The following is an 18,372-nucleotide window of genomic DNA, read 5'->3' as shown; positions in this document are numbered from 1 at the left end:
CCATTGGAGCAAACAATTTTGAGCTGAAATCTCAGCTAGTTTCTCTGATGCAGCAGAACTGCAAGTTTCATGGATTTCCATCTGAAGATCCTTTTCAGTTCTTAACTGAATTCTTGCAGATCTGTGATACTGTTAAGACTAATGGAGTAGATCCTGAAGTCTACAGGCTCATGCTTTTCCCTTTTGCTGTAAGAGACAGAGCTAGAGTGTGGTTGGACTCTCAACCCAGAGATAGCCTGAACTCTTGGGATAAGCTGGTCACGGCTTTCTTAGCCAAGTTCTTTCCTCCTCAAAAGCTAAGCAAGCTTAGAGTGGATGTTCAAACCTTCAAACAAAAAGATGGTGAATCCCTCTATGAAGCTTGGGAAAGATACAAGCAGCTGACCAAAAAGTGTCCTTCTGACATGCTTTCAGAATGGACCATCCTAGATATATTCTATGATGGTTTATCTGAGCTATCAAAGATGTCATTGGATACTTCTGCAGGTGGATCCATTCACCTAAAGAAAACGCCTGCAGAAGCTCAAGAACTCATTGACATGGTTGCTAATAACCAGTTCATGTACACTTCTGAGAGGAATCCTGTGAATAATAGGACGCCTATGAAGAAAGGAGTTCTTGAACTTGATACTCTGAATGCCATATTAGCTCAGAACAAAATATTGACTCAGCAAGTCAATATGATTTCTCAAAGTCTGAATGGAATGCAAGCTGCATCCAACAGTACTCAAGAGGCATCTTCTGAAGAAGAAGCTTATGATCCTGAGAACCCTGCAATAGCAGAGGTAAATTACATGGGTGAACCTTATGGAAACACCTATAATCCATCATGGAGAAATCATCCAAATCTCTCATGGAAGGATCAAAAGCCTCAATAAGGCTTTAATAATGGTGGAAGAAACAGGTTTAGCAATAGCAAGCCTTTTCCATCATCCACTCAGCAACAGACAGAGAATTCTGAGCAGAATCCATCTAGCTTAGCAAACTTAGTCTCTGATCTATCTAAAGCCACTGTAAGTTTCATGAATGAAACAAGGTCTTCCATTAGAAATTTGGAAGCACAAGTGGGCCAGCTGAGTAAAAGGATCACTGAAATCCCTCATAGTACTCTCCCAAGTAATACAGAAGAGAATCCAAAAGGAGAGTGCAAGGCCATTGACATAAGCATCATGGCCAAACCTGTAACGGAAGGAGAGGACGTGAATCCCAAGGAGGAAGACCTCCTGGGACGTCCAGTGATCAATAAGGAGTTTTCCTCTAAGGAACCAAAGGAATCTGAGGCTCATCTAGAGACCATAGAGATTCCATTAAACCTCCTTATGCCCTTCATGAGCTCTGATGAGTATTCCTCTTCTGAAGAGAATGAGGATGTTACTGAAGAGCAAACTGCCAAGTTTCTTGGTGCAATCATGAAGCTGAATGCCAAATTATTTGGTATTGAAACTTGGGAAGATGAACCTCCCTTGTTCACCAATGAACTAAGTGATCTGGATCAACTGACATTGCCTCAGAAGAGACAGGAACCTGGAAAGTTCATAATACCTTGTACCATAGGCACCATGATCTTTAAGGCTCTGTGTGACCTTGGTTCAGGGATAAACCTCATGCCCCTCTCTGTAATAGAGAAACTGGGAATCTATGGGGTGCAAGCTACTAAAATCTCATTAGAGATGGCAGATAATTTAAGAAAACAGGCTTATGGACAAGTAGAGGACGTGTTAGTGAAGGTTGAAGGCCTTTACATCCCTACTGATTTCATAGTCTTGGATACTGGAAAGGAAGAGGATGAATCCATCATCTTAGGAAGGCCTTTCCTAGCCACAGCAAGAGCTGTGATTGATGTGGACAGAGGAGAATTGATCCTTCAAATAAATAAGGACAACCTTGTGTTTACAACTCAAGGATCTCTCTCTACATCCATGGAGAGGAAGCAGAAAAAGCTTCTCTCAAAGCAGAGTCAAACAAAGCCCCCACAGTCAAACTCTAAGTTTGGTGTTGGGAGGCCACAACCAAACTCTAAGTTTGGTGTTGAACTCCCATATCCAAACTCTAAGTTTGGTGTTGGAGAGTCTCAACAATGCTCTGAACATCTGTAAGGCTCCATGAGAGCCCACTGTCAAGCTATTGACATTAAAGAAGCGCTTATTGGGAGGCAACCAAATTTTTATTTATCTAACTATATTTTTCTTAGTTATATGTCTTTATAGGTTCATGATCATGTGGAGTCACAAAATAAATATAAAAATTGAAAACAGAATCAAAAACAGTAGAAGAAAAATCACACCCTGGAGGAAGCATCTGCCTGGCGTTCAACGCCAGAACAGAGCATGGTTCTGGCGCTAAACGCCCAAAAAGGGCAGTATATGGGCGCTGAACGCCCAAAATAAGCATCATCTGGGCGCTGAACGCTAGAATTGCACCCTGGAGAGGAGCTGGCGCTGAACGCCCAGAACAAGCATGGTTCTGGCGTTCAACGCCAGAAATGGGCAACAAATGGGCGTTGAACGCCCCAAATGGGCCCAGAGTTGTGTGCAAGGGCATTTTGCATGCCTAAATTGGTGCAGGGATGTAAATGCCTTGACACCTCAAGATCTGTGGACCCCACAGGATCCCCACCTACCTCATCATCTCTCTTTCCATTCATGATCATCCCTTCTGTTTTCCATTTACCACTCACATCCATACAACCACCTACCTTCAAAATTCAACATCTCTCTCCCACCCAATCCCACCCATATGGCCGAATACACACATCCCTCCATCTCCTCCATATCTTCTTCTTCTTCTTCTATTCTTTCTTCTTTTGCTTGAGGGCGAGCAACATTCTAAGTTTGGTGTGGTAAAAGCATAGCTTTTTTTGTTTTTCCATAACCATTAATGGCACCTAAGGCCAGAGAAACCTCAAGAAAGAGGAAAGGGAAGACAATTGCTTCCACCTCCGAGTCATGGGAGATGGAAAGATTCATCTCAAGGGTCTATAGCTCAGTGGTAGAACATGTGGCTGCAAATCAAGAGATCCCTGAGATACCTCAGGGGATGCACTTCCCTCCACATAAATATTTGGGAGCAAATCAACACCTCCCTAGGAGAATTGAGTTCCAATATGGGACAACTAAGGGTGGAACATCAAGCCACAAAGGAAAGGAAGAGACATAGAAGAGCTCAAGAACATCATTGGTTCCTCAAGAAGGAAACGCCACCATCACTAAGGTGAACTCATTCCTTGTTCTTACTTTCTCTGTTTTTCATTTTCTATGTTAAGTGCTTATCTATGTTTGTGTCTTCATCACATGATCATTAGTAGTTAGTAACTATGTCTTAAAGTTATGAATGTCCTATGAATCCATCACCTCTCTTAAATGAAAAATGTTTTAATTCAAAAGAACAAGAAGTACATGAGTTTTGAATTTATCCTTGAACTTAGCTTAATTATATTGATGTGGTGACAATGCTTCTTGTTTTTTGAATGTATGCTTGAACAGTGCATATGTCTTTTGAAGTTGTTGTTTAAGAATGTTAAATATGTTGGCTCTTGAAAGAATGATGACAAGGAGACATGTTATTTGATAATCTGAAATATCATAAAAATGATTCTTGAAGCAAGAAAAAGCAGCAAAAGAACAAAGCTTGCAGAAAAAAAAATAGGCGAAAAAAAATATAGAAAGAAAAAGAAAAAGCAAGCAGAAAAAGCCAAAAGCTCTTAAAACCAAGAGGCAAGAGCAAAAAGCCAATAGCCCTTAAAACCAAAAGGCAAGGGTAATAAAAAGGATCCCAAGGCTTTGAGCATGAGTGGATAGGAGGGCCTAAAGGAATAAAATCCTGGCCTAAGCGGCTAAACCAAGCTGTCCCTAACCATGTGCTTGTGGCGTGAAGGTGTCAAGTGAAAACTTGAGACTGAGCGGTTAAAGTCAAGGTCCAAAGCAAAAAAAAGAGTGTGCTTAAGAACCCTGGACACCTCTAATTGGGGACTCTAGCAAAGCTGAGTCACAATCTGAAAAGGTTCACCCAATTATGTGTCTGTGGCATTTATGTATCTGGTGGTAATACTGGAAAACAAAGTGCTTAGGGCCACGGCCAAGACTCATAAAGAAACTGTGTTCAAGAATCATCATACTGAACTAGGAGAGTCAATAACACTATCTGAACTCTGAGTTCCTATAGATGCCAATCATTCTGAACCTCCATGGATAAAGTGAGATGCCAAAACTATTCAAGAGGCAAAAAGCTATAAGTCCCGCTCATATGATTGAAGCTATGTTTCATTGATAGTTTTGAATTTATAGTATATTCTCTTCTTTTTATCCTATTTGATTTTCAGTTGCTTGGGGACAAGCAACAATTTAAGTTTGGTGTTGTGATGAGCAGATAATTTATACGCTTTTTGGCATTGTTTTTAGTATGTTTTTAGTGGGATCTAGCTATTTTTAGGGATGTTTTCATTAGTTTTTATGTTAAATTCACATTTCTGGACTTTACTATGAGTTTGTGTGTTTTTCTGTGATTTCAGGTATTTTCTGGCTGAAATTGAGGGACTTGAGCAGAAATCAGAATCAGAGGTTGAAGAAGGACTGCTGATGATGTTGGATTCTGACCTCCCTGCACTCAAAGTGGATTTTCTGGGGCTACAAAACTCAAAATGGCGCGCTTCCAATTGTGTTGGAAAGTAGACATCCAGAGCTTTCCCGAAATATATAATAGTCCATACTTTTCTCGAGGATAGATGACGTAAACTGGTGTTCAACGCCAGCTCTCTGCCCAATTCTGGAGTTCAGCGCCAGAAATGGATCAAGAACCAGAGTTGAACGCCAGAAATGGATCAAAACCTGGCGTTCAACTCTACAAATGGCCTCTGCACGTGGAAAGTTAAAGCTCAGCCCAAGCACACACCAAGTGGGCCCCGGAAGTGGATTTATACATCAATTACTTACTTATGTAAACCCTAGTAGCTAGTCTATTATAAATAGGACCTTTTACTATTGTATTAGACATCTTTTGATCATTTTTAGATCTCTAGACCTCCATGGGAGGCTGGCCACTCGGCTATGCCTACCCTCTACTCACTTATGTATTCTCAACGGTAGAGTTTCTACACTCCATAGATTAAGGTGTGGAGCTCTGCTGTTCCTCAATGATTAATGCAAAGTACTACTGTTTTCTATTCAACTCATCTTATTTTGCTTCTAAGATATTCATTCGCACTTCAACCTGAATGTGATGAACGTGACAATCATCATCATTCCCTATGAACGCGTGTCTGACAACCACTTCTGTTCTACATTAGATTGAATGAGTATCTCTTAGATCTCTTAATCAGAATCTTCGTGGTGTAAGCTAGAATGATGGCGGCATTCAAGAGAATCCAGAAAGTCTAAACCTTGTCTATGGTATTCCGAGTAGGATTCAATGATTGAATGACTGTGACGAGCTTCAAACTCGCGAGTGCTGGGCGTAGTGACAGACGCAAAAGGATAGTAAATCCTATTCTAGCATGATCGAGAACCGACAGATGAATAGCCGTGCCGTGACAGGGTGCGTTGACCATTTTCACTGAGAGGATAGGATGTAACCATTGACAAGGGTGATGCCTCCAGACGATTAGCCGTGCCGTGACAGGCCATTTGGATTATTTTCCCGAGAGAAGACCGAAAGTAGCCATTGACAATGGTGATGTATCTCATAAAGCCAGCCATGGAAAAGAGTAAGACTGATTGGATGAAGATAGCAGGAAAGCAGAGGTTCAGAGGAACGAAAGCATCTCTATTCGCTTATCTGAAATTCTCACCAATGATTTACATAAGTATTTCTATCCCTATTTTATTAATTATTTTTGAAAACCACATTACTATCTTATATCCGCCTGACTGAGATTTACAAGGTGACCATAGCTTGCTTCATACCAACAATCTCCGTGGGATTCGACCCTTACTCACGTAAGGTATTACTTGGACGACCCAGTGCACTTGCTGGTTAGTTGTGCGAAGTTGTGAACCATGGTATTGGCATCATGTTTTTGGCGCCATTACCAGGGAAAGAAAGAGCGATGAATTTTACATAATCAAAGTGTAATCACAATTTCTGCGCACCACCTCTATGACTACAGGACTGTGGTCAGAGGAAAGATTATTTACATCCACCCTGACAAAATCAGGGAGATCTTTAAGCTACCTCAGCTGAAAGATGACCCAGACTCCTTCAATAGGAGAATGATGAGAACAAACAAGGGCCTGGATAAGATTCTAGAGGATATATGCATCCCTGGAGCCAGTGGACCACCAGCATGAAGGGTGCCCCAAGTCAACTCAAGAGAGAAGATCTCAAACCAGTCGCCAGAGGATGGCTGGACTTCATTGGGCGTTCTATATTGCCCACCAGCAACCATTCTGAAGTCAATATTAGAAGAGCAGTGATGATCCATTGCATTATGTTGGGAAAAGAAGTAGAAGTTCATCAACTAATCCCATCTGAATTCTACATACTTGCCAACAAGAACTCCAAGGATGCCAGGCTGGCTTATCCAAGCCTAATCTCTATGCTCTACAAAGATGCTGGAGTAAAGATGGGAATAACAGAGTATATCTCAGTGGAGCAACTAATCACTAAAATCACAATGGAAAAACAACAAATGCAGGATGACCCCATCAAGAGGAGGGCGCAAGAATTCCTACCAGAACTCCCTCAATTTGAATACTGGGAGCATCTTGAGGCATCTGTCACTAAGTTGCAAGAAACCATGGACCAATTGAAGGAAGAACAGCAAAATCAAAACAACATGATTTGCAAACTGCTCAGAGAACAAGAGGTGCAAGGGCGTGAATTAAGAGAACTAAAGCGTCAGAAACTATCTCTTGAAGGGCCAAGCACCCCACAGACTAAAGAGGCATCCGCTTCCCAAAGTCAAGGTTGTTGAGTTCTGATCTTAACCTTAACCCTGTGATAACTTTTTTTTCTATTATTTGAGTTTCACCTTAGGAGTCATATAATGGCAATTAGTATTTATATTTTGATTTTATCCCCAATTAAGCTATAATTTATTTTTCTCATCATCATTAAACATGAATAAAATAGAAGATTTTCTTTAGAACAAGGAGGCAATAATTTTTGAGTTTTTAATAAAATAAATTCTAATTGTTTACATGTGGTGGCAATGCTTTCTGCCTTCTGAATGAATGCTTGAACAGTGCATATGTCTTTGGAATTTGATGTTCTTGAATGTTAAATATGTTGGCTCTTGAAAGAATGATAAACATGAGACATGTTATTGGTAATCTGAAAAATCATAAAAATGATTCTTGAAGCAAGAAAAAGCAGTGAATACAAAGCTTGCAAAAAAAAAAAAAAAGTAAGCAGAAAAAGCCAATAACCCTTAAAACCAAAAGGCAAGGGTAATAAAAAGGATCCAAGGCTTTGAGCATTAGTGGATAGGAGGGCCTGAGGGAATCAAATCCTGGTCTAAGCGGCTAAACCAAGCTGTCCTTAACCATGTGCTTGTGGCGTGAAGGTGTCAAGTGAAAACTTGAGACTGAGCGGTTAAAGTCAACGTCCAAAGCACAGAGAAGAGTGTGCTTAAGAACCCTGGACACCTCTAATTGGGGGCTTTAGCAAAGCTGAGTCACAATCTGAAAAGGTTCACCCAATTATGTGTCTGTGGCATTTATGTATCCGGTGGTAATACTGGAAAACAAAGTGCTTAGGGCCACGGCCAAGACTCATAAAAGTAGCTGTGTTCAAGAATCAACATACTGAACTAAGAGAATCAATAACACTATCTGAATTTTAAGTTCCTATAGATGCCAATCATTCTGAGCTTCAATGGATAAAGTGAGATGCCAAAACTGTTCGGAAGCAAAAAGCTACTAGCCCCGCTCATTTAATTAGAATCTGAGCTTCACTCAAAAACTCTGAGATATTATTGTTTCTTGACTCATTTGTATTCTATTTTATTTATCTAGTTGCTTGAGGACAAGCAATAGTTTAAGTTTGGTGTTGTGATGAGCGGATATTTTATACGTTTTTTGGGGTTAATTTCATATAGTTTTTAGTATGTTTTAGTTAGTTTTTAGTTTATTTTCATTAGTTTCTAGGCAAAATTCATATTTCTGGACTTTACTATGAGTTTGTGTGTTTTTCTGTAATTTCAGGTATTTTCTGGCTGAAATTGAGGGAGCTGAGCAAAAATCTGATACAGGCTGAAAAAGGACTGCTGATGCTGTTGGATCCTGACCTCTCTGCACTCGGAATAAAATTTATGGAGCTACAGAAGTCCAATTGACGCGCTTCTAATTGCGTTGGAAAGTAGACATCCAGGGCTTTCCAGCAATATATAATAGTCCATACTTTGTTCAAGGATAGGCGACGTAAACTGGCGTTCAACGCCAGTTTCATGTTGCAGTCTGGCGTCCAGCGCCAGAAACACGTTACAAGTTGGAGTTCAGCGCCAAAAGCAGGTTACAGCCTGGGGTTGAATGCCCAAAACAGCCCAGGCACGTGAGAGGCTTTAGTCTCAGCCCCAGCACACACCAAGTGGGCCCCAGAAGTGAATTTCTGCACTATCTATCATAGTTTACTCATTTTCTGTAAACCTAGGTTACTAGTTTAGTATTTAAACAACTTTTAGAGACTTATTTTGTATCTCATGACATTTGTAGATCTGAATTTTGTACTCTTTGATGGCATGAGTCTCTAAACCCCATTGTTGGGGGTGAGGAGCTCTGCTGTGTCCTGATGAATTAATGCAAGTATTTCTGTTTTCTATTCAAACATGCGTGTTCCTATCTAAGATATCCATTCGCACTTCAACATGAATGTGATGAACGTGACAATCATCATCATTCCCCCATGAATGCGTGCCTGACAACCACTTCCGTTCACCGTAGAATGAATGAATATCTCTTGGATCTCTTAATCAGAATCTTCGTGGTATAAGCTAGATTGATGGCAGCATTCAAGAGAATCCGGAAAGTCTAAACCTTGTCTGTGGTATTTCGAATAGGATTCAGGGATTGAATGACTGTGACGAGCTTCAAACTCGTGAGTGCTGGGCGTAGTGACAGACGCAAAAGGATAGTAAATCCTATTCCGGTACGATTGAGAACCTGCAGATGATTAGCCGTGCGGTGACAGCGCACCTGGACCCTTTTCACTGGAAGGATGGATGGTAGCCATTGACAACGGTGATCCACCAACACACAGCTTGCCATAGGAGGATGCGCGTGCGTGAAAAAGAAGACAGAGGAAAGCAGAATTTCAGAAGACGAAGCATCTCCAAAACTCCAACATATTCTCCATCATTGCACAATAAGTATTTATATTTATGCCCTTTTATTCCTTGCAATCAAATTTGATAAGTGAATTGTTTTATTGTTTTCCTAACTAAGAGTTACAAGGTGACTATAGATTGCTTCAAGCCAACAATCTCCGTGGGATCGACCCTTACTCACGTAAGGTATTACTTGGACGACCCAGTGCACTTGCTGGTTAGTTGTGCGAATTTGTGAAGAAATATGATTTCCAATTTCGTGCACCAGAAAGCAATGTGGAGGTAGATTTCCCTCAACCTCCCATTTATGATTTGAGTGATGGAGAAGAGGTAGATGAAAATGATGAACAAAGGGTTAAAATTGAAGATAGTTGTCAAGAGGTGGAGGTAGTCAAAGAAGAACACAAGGGAGTGGAGCTTACAAGCACATTGGAGATACCTCTCCCCAAGCCACCACCATCCATTCTTTCATTCAAGTAGGTAAATTCCTTATACTTAAGCTTTATTATTCCCCTTGACTATGGTTTGCTAGAGACGGATAGTCAACTTAGATATATTTGTGGCTTTAAGAGCAAAAGGGAGATGGCTAGTGGTTGGAAATATCATTCTAGGTGCATGATGGCTACACGTTCAAAGCTTAATTGCAACGGTTGGTGTAGAACTAGATTGCTTGGGTCTAGAATGTTGTTTGGTTGCTTAAATGAGAATTCCAAAAATATGGCACCCACATGGATCAATGAGAGTCAACTTCAAGACGGGTGTGAAAATAAAGTGTGGGATCCCGGATTACAAGAAGATGATCAACTTTGGGAGCCCCAAGCTTGTGAAGAACTCCATCAAAACTTGGTGCAACAAATAAGAAATCTTGGGGCATAATGGAGAACCAAGCATTGGTGGGAGTTCCAAGATGAATTCAAACACAAGCCACCTTGAGAGGAGCCCCCCATAAGTCCAACTTAAGGACAATAAACAAAAGTGCTAGGTGGAAGACACCCCACCATGGTAAAATCTTTCCTTTTTCTCTTTTGTATATATTGGTAAAAATAGTTTAATTTCATGTTTTGGTTTGTTTGTTGAGTATAATTGGTAGTTTAGTATGTTAAATAAGGTTTTATGATGTTTTGGTAGCTGTTTGGAGGTTTGGAATGCTTGGATTGGTGCAAAAATATAGAAAAATATTTTTGAAAAACATAGCACCATCCACGCGTACGCGCACTGCACGCGTACGCGTGCATCAAGCGTTTTCGACCATCCACGCGCATGCGCCATGTGCGCGTACGCGTGGATTGCAAAATATCTTTCCTCCATACATTGACCTAAGAGTTGTGCGAATGCCATGCGTGCACTGTGCCTTTTGCACAAACTAACTCGCGCGTACGCGCACATGACACGTACGCGTCACTCTCGAAATAAGCCATCGACGCAGACGCGCCATGTACGTGTATGCGTCGCGTCCATTACACCACCATCCGCGCGCACGCCATGTGCGTGTACGCGCCGATGTCCTTCCTTCAATACATCTCTTTTCTTCTCCTCTTTCCATTTCTTTCCTTCTCCTTTCTTCTTCCCTTCTTGTACCCCTCATCCAACACTCCCAAACACCATTGATAGCCATTTATTTTAGTTAACTAATTAGTTAGTTAGTTAGTTTATTAGTTAGTTTTAGTTAGTTTTTATTTCATTTTCTCTTTTTCATTGTAAGTGTTGGATTATTATTCTTGTTTACCATTAATTGCTGCTGAGTATTAAAAAAAAGGATGTTATCTTAACATCATTATGTTTATAATCTTTGTTGGATCCTATTGTTGAGGTTATATTTTGCTACTTGGTTTTGAGTTTTTTTTCATGCCTACCTTTTAAGAATACGAAGTGATGAGAATTGCCTTCGAGCTTGTAACTCTTCTTGAATTGCATGATTTGGCCACCATGTGATTTGAACCTTATTCTTTGATTAGGCAAACTCTTGATATTGGATGTTGTGCATTTACCTTAATGCATTATATTTCATGATCATATGCATCCATGTGCTTATAGCTTGAATGCCTTCATGCTTCTTTAATGCTTGTTTTACCTCACAAGTTTACTTAAAGCATCTCAAGCACACTAGGATAAGTGAAGTACATGCTTCTTTTGTGACATCACTTTTTATGATAATGTGTGTTCTAAAAGGCGCCAAATTTAGGACTCACATTCCTTTTTGTGCTTAATGTCACACTAATTCACTCACTCAATTCTAGTGATTATTACCTCATTCCAACAATGTATGCTTCCTTGCTTTGTCTTTTCTTCTCTTATGGTGTTATTTTCTACTTTTCATGATTGATGTACCACAAGCAATAACGAAAGTGAAAGAAAGAACACGCAGCAAACGGTTGATCTACCAGCTGAAGGTAGCAACTCGGAAAGTCGCCGTACCCCTTGCTCATCTTCGAATGCACCGAGGACGGTGCAAACTTTTAAGTGTGGGGAGGTCGTCCGACCGGTCGGCGATTTTGGGTGACAAATTTTTAATTCCAACACTTTTGCATTTTATTTTTTAGGTTTTTAGGGATTTTGTTGTATTTTCTTAATTTTTCATATATATACATAATAAGCTTAGTCAAAATAATGGAATTTTTCAAGATTTCTATCTATAGGGCACCAATTGATTTGAGTGAAAACTTTTCATATAACTTGCTTGAATCATATATATATTGTGGATCATGTTTTGAGCTAAGAACTCAAGCAAGTGAGATTTGAGCCTAATGGTGTGGTTACATTATATAACCACTTATTTTTCTTCTTGTGTGTATTATTCTCTTTCTATGATTGTGATCTTTAATTTGTTTGATTCTCTATGTCCATTATTTTGTGTAGACATGCATTTATATGATTTAGGCTATCATTTTATTTAGCTCACTTACCCAAAGAGCCTTACCTTTTATCTTCCATTGTTAGCCAATTTGAGCCTACGATTAACCCACTTTGTTCTTTAATTTAGCACATTACAAGCCTTAAAGCGAAAAATAATAAATGTCCTTTATTTGGATCTTTGATTAGCTTAGGCTAGTGAGTGTGAGTATCATTCAAGTGTGGGAAACTTGGGACATTGGGTGAGTAAAAGGGCAGTTTTGTAATTTTGTTGTAAATATTAGAAATTGGGTACATGCTCATGTATTGATTAAATGTATAGACCTTATGCATTGATGTTCTTGTATATAGTTTGAAAGAAAGGAAAAAAATGAGAAAGACAAAAGAAAAAGAAAAAAAATATGGAATAGAAAAAGAAAGAAAAAAAAAAGAAAAAGAGAAGAAATAAAAAGGGGACAAAATGCCCCAAAGCAAAGCTCAATAAGGATCAATGCATATGTGTCGTAAAATGAAAAGAAAATGCATGAGTATGTGAAAAAGTGAGAAAAATGGGTAGTTAGGTTAGTTTTGAAGTTGTATAGGATGTCATAGGTTAGGTGGGAAGTCTAAGCTTATCAAAGATTCAAATTTCAAGCTCACTTGACCAAATATGCATCCTACCTTGACCCTAGCCCCATTACAACCAATGAAAAGACCTCATGATAGGTGTATGCACGCATGAAATAAATGTTGATTGTTAGATAAAAAACAAATCTTGGAATGCATGATTAGGGGGGAATTGAGAGAATCAACCCTAAACACTTGAGCGAATAGAGTGCAAACACATCCGGTTAGGGTTTGATGCTCAATTACATGTTTTCACCTATGATCATCATTCTTCATGCAAGTTTGTTAAAATATTTAATAACTCAATTCAATTGTGGATTAGACTTGCTAGTCCTTAGCCCTTGTGCATATATGCTTCTTGTGAATTGACTTATTTTGACCAAGCAATTGCATTCATTTAGATAGTTACATATAGTTTAGTTCCATTGAATAAATGTCATACCCCTTACTTCATTCTTAGTTTAAGCATGAGGACATGCTTGGTTTAAGTGTGGGGAGCTTGATAAACCCCATTTGTAGGGTTTATCTTGTGCTTCATTTAGGGGATTTTATCACCTTCTACCCATATTTATTCAATGAAATAGCATCGTTTCATGATTGTTTCCCAATTTGTGCTTAAGTGTGAAAACATGCTTTCTAGATCCTTAATTAGCTAAATTTGATTCACCTTTGATTCCACTAGATGCCTTGATTTGTTTGTTAAGTGATTTCAGGTTGAAAAGGCTAGGACTGGATCAAAAGAGTGAATAAGAAAGCATACAAAGTGGAGAAATCATGGAAAAGCCAAAGAATTGGAAATGTGCATCCACGCGCGCGCACTGTACGCGCACACGTGGATTGCGAAAATCTCAAGGGGCGTGCAAGCGCACTGTACGCGTACGCGCCAATGGGCGCACGTGATTTTTTAAATACAAAACGTGCCCAGCGATTTCTAAGAGCTGTGGGGCCCAATTTCAACTAACTTTGGTGCCAAAATGCATTTAAGGACCAAAGATTGAAGGGGGAAAGGATCATTCATTCATTTTTACTCATTCACACACATTAGGATAGTTTAGTTTTAGTTTTAGAGAGAGAAGCTCTCACTTCTCTCTAGGATTAGGAATTAGGATTAGGTTTAGTTCTTAGATCTAGGTTTTGATTCATGTTTTCTTCTACTTTTGCTTCTCAATTCTTTGTTGTTGCAATCATCTTCTTCTATTCCTTTGTTGTAATTTCCTTTATGTTGCTCTTATATTTTGTTGTAGATCTACTCTTATTCCTTCTATTTTCTTCCAATTCAATTTGAGGTAATTCATAATAATTGTGTTCCTTTTGATTGTTGTTGTTAATTGATTGCCATAATTGTTGTTAGATTATATTTTTGTTGTCAATTTACTTTGTTTTCCTTTTATGCCTTCCAACTGTTTGATAAAATGTTTGGTTGGATTTTAGTATAGATTTTACTCCTCTTGGCTTTGGTAGAGTAATTAGTGACGCTTGAGTTATATAATTCCTTTGTGATTGATAATTAGAAGTTGCTAATTGATTTGGATACCACTAACGCTAGTCTTTCCCTTGGGAGTTGGCTAGGACTTGTGGAATCAAGTTGATTCATCCACATGACTTTCCTCCATGATTAGAGGATAACTAAGTGGTAGCAATGGATAATTTTTGTCACAATTGAGGAGGATAATTAGGATAGGACTTCTAGTTCTCATACCTTGTCAAGACCCTCTTTTAGTTGTTAGTTTATTTTCATTGCCATTTACTTTTCATGTTTCTTATCTCAAAAACCCCAAAACACCTCATAACCAATAACAAGACACTTCATTGTAATTCTTAGGGAGAACGACCCGAGGTTTAATACTTCGGTTTATAAATTTAGGGGTTTGTTACTTGTGACAAACAATCTTTTGTATGAAAGGATTGATGTTGGTTTAGGAACTATATTACAACGAGACTTATTGTGAATTCTAAACCGTCAAAAGTCTAATCATCAAGTGGCGTAACCAACGCCGTTACGTTTTTGTCAAGAAGCTTCTAAGTTGCCTAGCCCCACCTATGGAAGAACCGGAAATTTCCACGTCCACCGATACCAATAATGAGGAAAGCGATAATGAAGAAGAGGATGGACACTCGGAAGCCGATCAACCACTGCGTCTCACTTAAGGCACGGAGGACCGTGCCAACTTCTAAGTGTGGGGAGGTCAGTCGGCCGACCGGTCTTCATAGGTAACACCCGAATAAATCTTTTGAATCTCTTTTTTTAACTAGGATAGATTGCATATTAGGTTTCTCATTTTTTTAGCATCTTTTGCATACTAATTATCTCTTAATAAATTCACTTGGTTAGAGTAATGACTTCTCTCCTAGAAAACTAGAATTTTAGGGCGACCCTACCAATTTTGAAATTTGAAAATATTTTGATGCTTAGCTTGTTTAAAGAATGTAATTTGGAGCATGGATTTTAAGCTAAGAACACAAGCAAGTGAGTTTTGAGCCTAATGGTGTGGTTACATCTTATAACCACTTATTTTCCCTTCTTGTGTGCAATTGATCTCCTTCTATGATTGTGATCTTTGATTTGTTTAATTCTATATGTCCATTATTCCTTGTACTCATGCATTTATATGATTAAGGCCATCGTTTCAATTAGCTCACTTACCCAAATAGCCTTACCTTTTATCTTCCTTTGTTAGCCAAAATTTGAGCCTACGATTAACTCACTTTGTTCTTAATTTAGCACATTACAAGCCTTAAAGTAGAAAACAATAAAAGTCCTTATTTAGATCTTTGATTAGCTTAGGCTAGAGTGTGTGTATCATTCAAGTGTGGGAATCTTGGGACATTGCGGGAATAAAAGGGTAGTTTTGTATTTCTATTGTAAATATTGGGAATTGGGTACATACTCATATGTAATGAATGTAAAACCTTATGCATTGATGATCTTGTATATAGAAAGAAAAATGAGAAAAACAAAAGAAAAAAAAAAGAGAAAAAGAAAAGAAATAAAAAGGGGACAAAAATGCCCCAAAGTAAAGTCAATAAGAATTAATGCACAAGTGTTGTGAAATGAAAGGAAAATGCATGAGTATGTTAAAAAGTGAAAGAATGGGTAGTTAGGTTAGCTTTAAAATTGTATAAGATGTCATAGGTTAGGTAAGAAGTTTAAGCTCATCAAAGATTCAGATTTCAAGCTCACTTGACCAAATATGCATCCTTACCTTGACCCTAGCCCCATTACAACCTAAAGAAAAGACCCATGATACTTGTATGCATGCATGGAATATATGTTGATTGTTAGAAAAAAAACAAATTTTGGAAAAGGATAAAGTAGGGGGGATTGAGTGATCAACCCTATACACCGAGCGAATAAAGTGCAAATACTTCCGATGAGGGGTTCGAAGCTCAACTCCTTGTTCCCGGCTCTCGCGAGCGTTCTTCATGCAAGCTATGCATATTTCACTTCAATGACTAGAATTGTTAGAGTTCATACATTGACCATCATTGTGCCCTATGTGCATTTATATGCGTATTCTAGGAAGATTGAATTGCTTTTGGCCAAGTGGATAGTAGCATACACCCTAGTTGCATTCATGTAGGTAGATTACATCACATAAGTCCTACTCCCTTGTGGCCCTTTGATCTTTTGCTTTCCTTTTGCATGAGGACATGCTATACTTTAAGTGTGGGGAGGTTGATAAACCTCGTTTTTAGGGTTTATCATCTATAGAATCTAAGGGTTTTATCAATGATCTTCCACACTTATTCATATAAAACTGCGTGATTTTGTGTTCCTTGCCCCATTTTGCCTCTTAGATGAAAATATGCTTCTTTTACATCAAAAATTGATATATTGTAATTCTCCTCCATTACCATTGGATGCCTTGATCCATTTGTTAAGTGATTTCAGAAGTTATAGGGCAAAAATGGCTAAGAGGAATGAAGGAAGCATGCATGAATGGAAGGAGCATGAAACAAATTAAAGAATTGAAGTTTGGACATGCACGCGCACGCGCACCGTGCGCGTACGCGTGGATGCGCTCATCCAGAGCCAGCGCAGTGGAGCTGAGCGAGGAGCCGGCGCGCCTATATGGCTGGGCCATATTCCTTATGATGTTCGCACGCACCTTACGCCTGCGCCCAGATCGCAAAAGACCCAAGGACGCGTAGGCGTGCAGTGCGCGTACGCGTCGATGTGCGCACATGATTTTTTAAATGAAACACGTGCCCAGCAATTTCAAGGGGTTCCCAGGCCCTGTTTTGGAGCAGATTTTGGAGGGAAAGCTTAAGAAGACCAAGGATTAGGAGTGTTGGAACAATTAGTCATAATTCTAGATATTTTTAGGGAGTTAGTTACATTTTGTTTTTAGAGAGAGAAACTCCAACTTCTCTCTAGAATTTCACTTCCTCCATTGCAATTCTCCTTTGATTTCTTGGTGAGATCCATTGTTAATTCACTTTTGCTTTGGTACAAGTTATAGATCTACTCTTCTTCTACTCTTAATTGATGCTCTTTTGATTCAATTCCTTAGATCTAGATTTGGTTGACTTTGTTACTTTAAATTTGGATTAATGAATTGAAGTTTCATTCAATTGTTTGATTGTTGATGATTGTTTGGATTAGATAGCTTTAATTCAATTCTCTTCTCTCAACTATATCATGTTTTCTATGATTGCCTACCAATTGTTTGTGATAATGACAACCCTAGCTATGGAGTAGATTCCTCTTACTTGGCTTAGGGGTTGAGTTATTGGGGACACTTGAATAGTGGATATCAATTGTAGATTATGAATTGAGAAGTTGCTAATTGACTTGGAGTGCACTAAAGCTAGACTTCCCTAGGGTGAGACTAGGACTTGTGACTCAAGCTAGTTACTCTCACTTGACTTTCCTCCATTGTTAGGGGATTAACTAAGTGAAGCAATAATCAACTCTTATCATAATTGAAGGAAACTATAATAATGGAACTTCCAATGCTTACCCTTAGCCAAGGCTTTTATCTCAATTAATTGTTGTTTTCTTTGCTAGCTTGAATTCTTGTACCAACTCTCAAAACCATAAAAGCTTTCCTAATCAATGATGCATATTCTAAAGCAATTCCTAGGGAGAACGACCTAGGATCAATACTCTCGGTCATAGATTTTAGAATTGTTTGATGCGGTATTCGCGTGTTGGTTAGACTATACTCACGATCGAATTCATTACTAGTTTCTAACCGGCATAAGAATATTTACGTTCATCAGCTATACATAAAAAATACTATAGAAAAAATCATTGAGGATCTGAAGATTTCTCAGCTGCATCATCACGGGGTGAAGGAGGGCGAGTCTGAAGAGGCACCGCATTTACCGTCCCATCATCTCGGTTCAAGATCTGACAATCAGGATCCGACTCGGGATGAACAACTACAGGGGTTGAAGAAGTCGGCGCAACAGAGACCTTGGCTGCAGGCACAGGAGGAGGCTCGATGTCATCATCATCATCAGGGTCATCAGGGACAATTTTACCATCCTTTACAATATTGTCCAAGCTGAAGAGAGAGAGGTCAAGATCAGGCACAAGAACTCGAACTTGATCCTTCAAATTCTCATAAGCAGCATTGACACTACCCACAAGATGACCCTGAGCTCGGCATAATTAGCACGGGCAGACTCCAAGTCCTCCCTAAGACGTATCA

General features: G+C 39.1%; 1 non-coding gene across 1 annotated transcript; it reads right to left on the bottom strand.

Annotated features, from left to right (window-relative positions):
* Positions 1–302: 302 nt before the first annotated feature.
* Positions 303–410, bottom strand: LOC148577716 (small nucleolar RNA R71). The gene has a single exon (XR_015903404.1). It is a non-coding gene; the product is annotated as a small nucleolar RNA R71 (small nucleolar RNA).
* Positions 411–18,372: the final 17,962 nt, after the last annotated feature.

The sequence above is a fragment of the Arachis ipaensis genome, chromosome B1 (assembly GCF_059453495.1).
Source record: "Arachis ipaensis isolate K30076 ecotype BB chromosome B1, ASM5945349v1, whole genome shotgun sequence".
Lineage (NCBI taxonomy): Eukaryota > Viridiplantae > Streptophyta > Magnoliopsida > Fabales > Fabaceae > Arachis > Arachis ipaensis.
This window is presented reverse-complemented; position numbering and strand designations above follow the sequence as displayed.